This window comes from Heterocephalus glaber, unplaced genomic scaffold (assembly GCF_053883595.1).
Source record: "Heterocephalus glaber isolate CG9 unplaced genomic scaffold, H.glaber_assembly_v1.0 deba00001442, whole genome shotgun sequence".
In the NCBI taxonomy this organism is placed as follows: Eukaryota; Metazoa; Chordata; class Mammalia; order Rodentia; family Bathyergidae; genus Heterocephalus; species Heterocephalus glaber.
Genome location: NW_028258296.1, coordinates 49,201,709 through 49,211,953, shown reverse-complemented (window position 1 = coordinate 49,211,953; position 10,245 = coordinate 49,201,709). Strand labels below are relative to the sequence as shown.

Sequence of the window (10,245 nt, the reverse complement as noted above, 5' to 3'; positions counted from 1 at the left end):
GCCTTCAGAACAGAGTCTCAAAAAACCAAAAAAAGAAATAGAATGAAGGGGCCAAGGATTTAGCTCAGTGATGCTGCGCCTGCCTCCAGTTGATGGGCAATTGGGCTGATTTCAAATTTAAGCTATTATAAAGTGTGCCACTATAAACATGAGCGTGCATATATCACTGTGGTATGATGCTTTTAATTCTTTTGGGAAGATACCAAGAAGTATAGCTGGGTCAAATGGAACCTCTAGTTTTAGTTTTCTGTTTTCTTTTGTTTTTTAGTTTTAGTTTTTTGAGAAATCTCCACACTGATTTCCACAGTGGTTCTACCAGTCTATACTCCCACCAACAGTGGAGAAGTGTTCCTTTTTCCCACAGTCCCTCCAGCATTTGTTATTGGTTGATTTCTTGATAGCCATTCTTTCTGGTGTGAGATGGAATCTCAGCATTGCTTTAATTTGCATCTTTTGATTGACCAGTGACGCTGAACATTTTTTTCATATACCTATTTGCTATTTCTTCTTTTTCATCTGAGATGAGTCTATTTATTTCAGATGTTTATTTTTGGATTGGGTCTTTAAGTTTGGGGGAGGATCTGATTTTTTGAGGTTTTTATATATACTAGATAGTAGTTCTTTTGTCTGAGGAACAGTTGGCAAAAATTTTTTCCCATTTTGTGGGTTGTCTCTTCACTGTGATGGTGGTTTCTCTTGCTGTGCTAAAGCTTTTTAACAAGATGAGATCCCAGTTGTTGGTTCTTTGCACTAGTTCCTGTGTGACTGAGGTTTTGTTCATAAAGGCAAGATCCTGTCTTGAAATTTTAAAAAAATAAAAATTCTCATTTCTCTCTGAAGGTTTGATAGTTTTAGTTTATGATACTGACAGTAAAGAAAAGTTAACACATGCATAGGCTTGGGAGCCACATACAAAGAGAGAGTCGATGTATATATAGTATCTTACAGAACAAAAATAGTGGGCTGCGACTCCCAGAGGGAGAGGTAGAAACAAGCCACTGGGAGTTGCAAGAGAGGAACCACATGGTGGTCAAAGTTACTTAGGTAGCACTGTCAGAAGACCATCTATGGTAAACTCTGCCTAGACCAGGTGTCAGACCTCTGATCTCTTCTCAAAGAATTGTTCCTAGGCAGATAAGGGGAAGCTGAGCAGACAAAACCACTGTACTTTACTACTCTAGGTAGATTTTTTTTCTCTCAGAGCCATGCCTTTTTCTGAGGTCTTCAATTTTTCTGAATAATTAACTCAAAATACACCTAAGAAGTATATTTAAAGCTGGTGTGGGACTGCATGATTCCAAAATCAATTATTCCCCTAGCCTCTATTGTACTTGTAAATTAATGGTTAAAATGTGTTTGTTAGTTCTGGGATAATAGAATCTGCAACGAAACAGAGTTCCTAAGTAAAATTGCTCAACCCCTTGTTTGTCCAGAGAACAAATGTTCCCGGGCCCACTACCTGTAGAACAATCCATCAATGTGTCTGCTGACCATCAGTATGTGACGGTCGTGACCATTAGTGTGTATGTCTGCTGACCATCAGTACGTGACAGTCGACCACAAACCTTTGTTCCTTTTTTTTCCGTAAATCTACATGTTAACCTCCCCCTCAACCCCCTATAAAACAGCCTCGGACTCTGAGCCAGTTGCCTCTTTTAACTACTTTGCTTTGGGAGTGCCATCTGGCCAGACTAATAAAGGTCTGTTTTATTTTCCAACTTGTCCGGTGTGTTCCTTCCCGGGTGTTCGTTGCTGCAGTCAGCTCCTTGGAGCGTTTGGTAAGGCCCTCGGTCTTACACTGGTGATGGGAGCACACGCCTGTAATCCCAGCACTGGGGAGGCTGAGGCAGGAGGATCGCTTTGAGTTGAAAGTCAGCCTGGACTACATAGTGAGTTCAAGGCCAGCTTGAACTACATAGTGAGACCCTGTCTCCAAAAAAGTATATTTGAGGTGCGATATTCTCCTCTCCCTTTGCTAGGCTTCTTGCCATACCTAATTGGATCCTGAGGCTGTAAAGAGGCAAGTAGGTGGGAGAACTCTCTGGAAAGTGATTGACCATTTTCCAGTACTGTCAAGTGAGTCCCTGAATCCTGAAAAGCATTCTTTTCATCAGAGGACTGGACTGTTTTTTTTTAAAGAGAATTTATCATTTTTCTTTTTTTTTTTTTGCACCGGGGATCAAACTCGGGACCTTGTGCTTGCGAGGCAGGTGGCGGCATCACTGAGCTATATCCCCGGCCTCTAGGACTGGAATTTTTTATTTTTTGAAAGGGATAATCCATTGAATTTTTCTGAGGTCAGAATTACCAATCTCCCTTCTCTCATATCTTCATTGGATGAATCATCGCTTCGCCCAGATTTCAACCTTTTAATTACACTTACTGATTCCAGTTTTTTTGTTTTGTTTTGTTTTTTGAGATAAGGCCTCACTTTGCAGCTCAGGCTGGCCTCGATTTTGCAGCTATGTTCCTCTGCCTCCGCCTCCCCCAAATGCTGAGATTACAGGCGTACACCGCCACCACATTGAATTTTTTTTATTTTTGAGAGATTCATCTCACTGCCCAGGCTGGTTTTGAATTTGTAATCCTCAGCTGCCCACTGTGTTGGGATTACAAACGTGTGCCACCACACCTGGCTAGCCTGCTGTATTTTTCCCTTCCGAGACTGGGTCTCACTATTGCTACCAGGCAGGCCTGGAACACCAGCACTCAAGTGATCCTCTTGCCTCAAAGGTGCATGCCAGCCTGATTCAGCCTCTTTGATACACTACGAATATCTCCTGGTAACTAAAAAGGTCAGTTGAAGTAGTCTGTGCTTTTTTGGTTTTGCTTTGTTTTGAAGCAATCGGTACAGTCTTCCTCTCTTGTCTATTTGTTGCAAGCAATGTAATTTCTGGAAGACACTTAGGCTTCCAAATTAGTTGGCTAAAACCCAACTCTATACTAATTAAATTTCATCTGAATATAAAGGAAAGAACGCTTTCCCTGACAGCAAAGAGAAACTGAGGTTTGAGGTCTTCTGGATTATCTTTGGGAAAAGAGAAACCCTTTTTCATGATATTACTGTATATTTTCTCAAGGTTTACCCTAGCCTCGCTGCGTAAAACATATTCAGGTTTGTAAAGCCCAGAGACGCCTAAAATCACGTTCCACCTCGCCCCTAGAGTCCCAGCGGAGTCAGTAAACAGTGAAATTGCTTTCTGCCAGACACCAGGAAGAAACATAAAGGATAACCACCATCTTAGTTGTGGCTAAACGCAGACAGCTGGTTGGCGTCACTCAGCCCTTTTGCGCAAGCGTATGAGGAGCATAGTCCCCCTCCCTTCCCGTGCACGCAGCCGGAGCCTGTAAATCTCGCGAGAGAAGCGAGATTTATTCCTACGTACCGGGCCGTGCTGCTTATGGCGGCGCTGGAGAGGGGGCGCTGAGCTGTTGGGGTGAGTACGACCTCCGGGTCCAATTGGGGGGTACCAGGAAGCCCAGCTAAGGGCCGATAGAAGACCATGACTAACGGGAGAGACTTCTGAGTCAAGGTGGGGACTTCTTGAGCTCCGAGTAGGGAAGCACCCACCCTGTTTCCTACCCTGGGCTTTTCTCTTCATTCCCTATTCAACCGTCTGGGCCTCATGTCAGTCTGCAGAACCGTAGCGAGGAGTTGAAGCCGGGGGGCGCGCGTGGTAGTAGCGGTGGTGATGACTAAAGTGGGGGGAGGGAGCGAAAATGGAGGCTTCGACCGCAGCCAAGATGGAGGCCGAGGGTGCGGGGCTCGGGCGCGGAGGCTGCTGGGAGCAGTAGTCTGGCCGCTTCCCCCTCTGCGGCTTGGCTGGGCAAACGGGAACTACAAGTCCCGGCGGGCGGGGCGAGAGATTGGTAGCGCGGTCCTTTGTGTGTAGCTGAAAGAGCTAGAGGCAGGGGAGAGGGGCCTACTCTGTCTCCGGACCCTGTTTTTTCTTGGCCATCACCTGCTTGGGGACATGACTACGAATACCAGAGCGCAGTGCGGCAGTGGCCCCTTCTTTGTGTGGGGACTGAGACCCCGCTCCATCTAGAGGAAGTGCTAAGGGAGACACCTTTCCTCATCTAAAACTAGCACTGTAGCACAGCACAGTTGACATCCTTACTTCCAGTCATCTACAGCTGGGTCTCAACAACCAACCTTACCCCGTTGGTCTCCCCTTCGGCTTTCTTAATCTTTTTAGCACGTGTTTCCCACCTCTATATTGGAGGAAACGGCGTGTTCAGTGATCAGTGGTAGCCTCGCTACCACTTCCTCTGTCTCCTGTGGTGCAAGCACTGCCTCGCATTGTGCAATGAACGGCTTGGCTTCATCATTCTATGTAAAGTTAGTTTTTAGGAGTCTCAGTCAGAGACATACGTGAGGTTTTTACCATTCAATGTTTTTGTTTGTTTTGGGGTTTTGTTTTGTTAAGACAGGGTTTAACTCTAATTCAAGGTGCCCTGGAACGTGCGTTGATCCTCCTGCCTCAGCCTCTCATGGGATTGCAGGCATGCGCCTGCATGCTCAGCCTTCCGATGTTTTATCATTGCGAAATTTTAGTTCTTTTGCTTTGAAAGTTTCCCTTAGAAACACGAAGATGGCTGCTGTCTTGCTTGACTCACAAGTGAGGCGGGGAACACTCCCAACACACTTCACACTGCCAGAAAGAAACTACATACTGTAATTGGGCGAGTTTATTTCCTTGTTTTGCACCTAAAATGAGTGAAAGAATGTAGTATTCTTGGGAGTCAAGTAGAAGGAGAGAAGCTTAAAGGCACTGTAATAGTTAAATCTGTTTTTTCTGAGACTTAAACTTTTTGTCATGCTGGTATGAACTGGCATTTCATAGCCAGAGCTGCCAACTTCCTTTTTAAAAATGTAAGTTCCAGATTATAGCCCACTAGCACAAGCTTCTCTACCAAAACGCTAATTTTTATTTTGAGTTCCTAGAAGACTAACATTCTCAGTCCTACATCTAGGGGCAATATAACACTTTGATGTGGATAAGGAGGAAATTTATTACATACTTGAATAGGCATATATATGACTCAAAACCTAGATAAATATTCAACCTTGTTTCTTTTTAGTTCTAGAACCGAAATAAGAGGGCCAGTAATAGTTTGAGTGGTTTTGCAGCTGCTCTGGATGTTTACCATCGGGATGAGTATTTATAGCAGCTGAGTTGAAAAGTAAAGTATTTAAGGCTCAGAAGATAGGTTTTCTTTTTTTGTAAATAAGTTCTAACTTAACAAGTATGACCTTTAAAGAGTATAGTTGAAAGTTCTAGTAAATTTCTAGAAAGGAAAATTAAGTGAACGCTGACATGCTTTCCTGCTTTATCTTAACCTGTTTTCTCCCCTCCTTCCCACCAGATAAAAACACTACAAAGCCATCCCCTTTTTTTGGTGTTTTAAATTGTGATAAAATAATACATAATATAAAATTTACGGCTTATACCCTTTTTTTTTTTTTTTTGGTACCAGGGATTGAACTCGGGTCCTTGTGCTTGCGCAGCGGGCATCGAAACCACTGAGCTAAATCCCCGGCCCTGTGCTTAAACCCTTTTAAGTATACAGTTTATTGGCGTTGCTTTGAGAGCCATACTTCCAACAAGGTAGTTGAAACATGGAAATTCTTTGGGCAAATTTTTGAAGGTTTAATTTTAGGAATATATTGCAAAATAAAATACAAATCTTGAGATTTTGTTAAACACAAAAAATATGCCTCAGCTATGTCTTAAAAGGTGGGGGAGCACTTTGAGATCTTTGACACAAACTTAAGGAGAGCTGTTAAAACATTCAGGAGTTGCATAATAGAGAATTATTTCAGCTAAGAAAATTTAAGTGTATTTTATAAGTTTTAATAGACTGTAATTTAAGAGTGACTTATAAGCCCGGCATGGTGGTGCACACCTGTAATCCTAGCACTCGGGCAGCTGAAGCAGGAGGATCGACCATGACCATGAGTTCGAGGCCAGCCTGAACTACATAGTGAGACACTGTCTCAAAAAAAAAGAAAAGTGTGACTTGTTTTCTTGAGTCCTATCATTTCTTGCTTTAAAATCCTTTGTGCCCAATCAGGATTTTAAAAATTCCTGTCTCTGTATTATAATGTTTCCCACTTCCCTTTGTGGAGTGCCTAATTAAAAACAAACCAATACAAAGCTTTAAAAATACCTATTATGTCCTTTCATACTGAGGTCAAATATTAACATGCAGTTGAAAATAAATTGGACAGTTTCTCAGTTGCACATGTAAACTGTCTTTTGGTTTGCAGCTGTAGCCAGTACCTAGCTAGTTATTTGCACTTCTGCTTCAATTTAGTGACTGTAAGCTCCCATATCGGGTACTGCCTCCTTTTATTAGTGCAAATCTTTGTCCTGTAGTCTTTCTTTCACTTTTAGCTTTAGTAGGCATGTTTTCTTCCCCTTGATCACTACTCTATGGACTGTGATAGCTACTATTTACATGAGGCTATTGTGCATTTAAAGTGTGACTAGTCAGAATTGAAACATGCTATGATTATAAAGTAACATCGGAATTCTTTTGTTGTTGGTTTTTTGTTTTTTTGAGACAGGATTTTGCTGTGTAGTTCAGGCTGCCCTTGAACTTGCAGTGATCCTCCTGCCTCAGCCTCCTGAGGGCTGGAATTGCAGGCGTATGTCACCATGCCAGTTTCAGATTTTGAGGGATATAAACTTTGGATATGTTTGTTAAATAAGACATTAAATTAATTTCATCTGTTTCTTTTGACCTTAATATGAGTACTAGAAAATTTTAAACTATGGATATAGCTTGCACTGTATTTTTGTTGGACAATACATTGTTTGCTGATGTGTCTGGAGTATTTCTTCAGCTTCTCCCACTGGCATCTGTCATACTTCAAACTGTTAGTGTATATAACAGTAGTTAGGTGATAGATAATGTACTTTTTAAGTATCTCAGTACCTTTTTGTGTAATTAAAAATCAGCATGGTTGTTACTACTAAACTTATTCAAAAAGATAGCCCATCAAATTTTCTTTGATTTCTACTCAATAGGTGGCAACTTAGATCCACACCCCCTACCACCACTACTACTGGGGATTGAACCCAGGGTCTTCACACTGAGCTACTATAGGCACACACACTGTGTGTGTGTGTGTGTGTGTGTGTGTGTTGATTGGTGAGATATTGTTAAATTGCCTAGGCTGGGCTCAAATTTGAGATCCTCCTGCCTCAGCCTCCCAGAATGCTGGGATTACAGGAATGCACTGCCACCATGCCTGGCTTACACTGGAATTTGATAGATTTACTTCAAGAAATAGGAACAGTGAAGCAAAAGCAAATCCCCCCCTGCCAAAAAATGCCTTTTTCCCATGGAAAATTTATTCAGCTGTGGGGTTTGGTGACATTAGACAATGGAAAATATGACCTATTTGGGTCTTCACTTTTTCTCTCAAAGGAATAGAGTATTCGTCTAAAGGAAGAGGGTTAGGAGGAGAACTGTTAACCTTTCATCAAAATTCTCCCCAAATGAGCACTGTCAGACTTTTAGAATGATTTGACAAAATTATTAACCCTGTATTGTGAGCTGGGTGTGGTGGTGCATGCCTGTAATTCCAGCACTTGGGAGGCTGAGGCAGGAAGATTGCCTGGGCTACATAGGAAGACCCTGTCTCACAAAACAAAACACATAAACCCTGTATTGTGATGTATTTTAGATTGGGGGGGTAAGGTTTTTTTGGTTTTATTTGAGATAGGGTTTCACAGTGCAGCCCAGGCTGACCTCAAACTTGTGGTGATCCTCCCACCTCAGCCTCTGGAGTACTGGATTATGGGCATGCGCCACCACACCCAGCTATAGATGGATTATGACAAATATTTTAGTTCAGCGGATGCAGGTGACACCTATAGTTCTAGACTCATGTGGAAGTGGCACTCAGGATGCTACTCCTCAAATACAGCACCTATGCTGCAAGGCCTGCTAGGAGGCACAGTGATCTGCCCAGGAAAGGAAGTAGAAAGTCTGGCACACTTGAAGAAAACTGCCTCATTCCCAGAGTTAGGCCAGGAGCCTCTGGGCTTACAGGGGTCCCTGATGATGCCAGTGGTGAAGGTATGACCAGCCATTTAAATGATGAATATCGATGAGCTAGTGTTGAGGATCCCAAGGTCATGATCACTGGCTCCCTTGATCCCAGTTTCCACCTGAAGATGTTTGCAAACCAACTGAAGCTGGTGTTCCCTGGTGCCTATAATGCAAACCAAGGCTGGCATGGTTTGGGGCCACTGGTGAGAACCTGCACACCAATGAGAGTCACCAACCTTGAACATCAAGGGACACCTGTGGGGCTTATTGTCAGCTACCTGCCATTTGGCCCTGCTGTGTACTTCACACTGCTTTGTTGTCATGTGGCCTGACATCCCAGACCTGGAACCATGTCTGAGACCAAGCCCCACCTCATCCTTTCATGGCTTCTTTCTCCTTGGCAAGCTAGTTTCTGACATAATCTGTGACCTGTGGCTAAAGATGGCACCCACTCATCAGCTTTGCAAACCAGAAGGTCTGTTTCATTCCAGCACCATGTCTATAAGAGGGCAGACCACTGTCACATAAAACTGACAGAAGTTGGGCTTGGCTTTGAGCTGAAGTTGTATATGATTCGCCTGGGCATGCTGGAGCAGGAGGCCCCAGCAGATGGGGAGTGCCACTGGAACCCCTATACAAACACCACTCAAGAGGTTGTTCTTGAGTGCTGAGTGAGCCTGCTAGCCAGTCGGGGTGTGGCCTTGCAAACTGAAGGGGGCCTTTGTAACAGACAGGCCTACTGAGCCCAGGTGTGGGATAAGGGGCTGGTGGGGTCAAAATAAACCCTGTGTGTCACACCACCAAAAATAAATGTTAGTTAGGCACATACAGATTTAGTGCCTGCTGCGTCCATGACCTTTGAGTTAAAGCAGCTGTGAGGGAGATAATAACAAATGGGTGATGATAGTTTTAAAAGTGGTGCCAGTGAGGAATAACCATTTGGATTGAGTTCAAGTGAAGGAATTAGCTTTAACTCCTGAAACAAAGTGATGTAGTAATTGATTATTAATAATGATACTGTTTCCATATTGAGCAAAGGAAAAAGAAGTTGACTATTTAACAATCAAGGAGGCTAAAATTGTGCCCTAGTCTTAACTGTGTGTTCAGGAGGTGAAGGAAAAAGAAATTGTCAGTACCCATGGATGAATGTTGGTATAAGTAGATAACCAGTTTTTTAAGTGCCTGACCTATATAGTACCTTGAAATCCTTCAGCAAGTATTAATTTGAGAAGCGGCTTTATTAGTAAATTTGTAGATATGAAGATACTAATTCAGTCACTCTGAATTCAAGACTTCTGGTAAATTTCTTGAGGTTCCATAGATCTTTTTTGGTACTGGGGATCAAACTCAGGACCTTGCGCTTGTGAGCAGGCAGCGCACCACTGAGCTAAATCCCTGGCCTGAGTTTTCATAGATCTTAATAGGTCTCATTAATACCCAAGATTGGCCCCACCGCTGGTAACGGTGGCCTGTAATCCCAGCATTCTGGAGGCTGAAGCAGGAGGATCACTGAGTGTGAAGCCAACCTGAACTACATAGTGAAACTCTTTAAAAAAAAAAAAAAAAGATTGGCCCTGCAGTTCTCCAGATTTTAGAAGCATCTTATTTGTGTTATTGGATAGGAAGTTTGATGATTGTTAACACAATACCTTAGGTTATAATATAGTTATTGGGTTATAATACAGTTGACATTTTGAGGTATTTGGGGGGGTTTTCCCCCTACAAGACAGAATTCAACCCATAAATAAACCTAAGGAATTAAGATAAAACTATTATACAGACTATTATTTCTTTTTCTTTTTTTTTTCTTTTTTGGTACCAGGGATCGAAGACTGTTATTTCTTGATTGAATAGTTAAAACTCCATACAGTTAAAGTTGATAGAACTGTTTACACTTGAACTATGGTATCATTTTGCCCGTTATGGATTAACTATCTTTTTGGTATATTTTTGCTGTAGTTGTTCAGCAGCACTGGGTTAAGCAATAACAGGCATAGTGATGAAGTTGAGTTTGCTTCTCAGAAATTCGAGACATAATTAGAAAAAGAAGATATAAATATGAAGCAAGCTGTGTATGGTGACACACGCCTGTGATCCCAGCACTCTAGGAGGCTGAGGCAGAAGGATTGAAAGTTCGAGCCTAGCCTGGGCAACTTATGAAACCCTGTCTCAAAATTT

General features: G+C 42.6%; 1 protein-coding gene and 1 pseudogene across 7 annotated transcripts in view; both read left to right on the top strand.

Annotated features, from left to right (window-relative positions):
- Positions 1 to 3,378: 3,378 nt before the first annotated feature.
- The window catches only part of Csde1 (cold shock domain containing E1), a 40,290-nt gene continuing 33,423 nt past the window's right edge, over positions 3,379 to 10,245 (top strand). For all 7 annotated transcript variants that reach the window (XR_015452045.1, XM_087213289.1, XM_087213287.1 and 4 more), the window contains exon 1: positions 3,379 to 3,437. The gene's annotated coding sequence lies outside the window, so the exon portion shown is untranslated. The remainder of the gene's footprint in view (positions 3,438 to 10,245) is intronic.
- On the top strand, positions 7,781 to 8,890 carry LOC110350987 (U3 small nucleolar ribonucleoprotein IMP4 pseudogene; annotated as a pseudogene).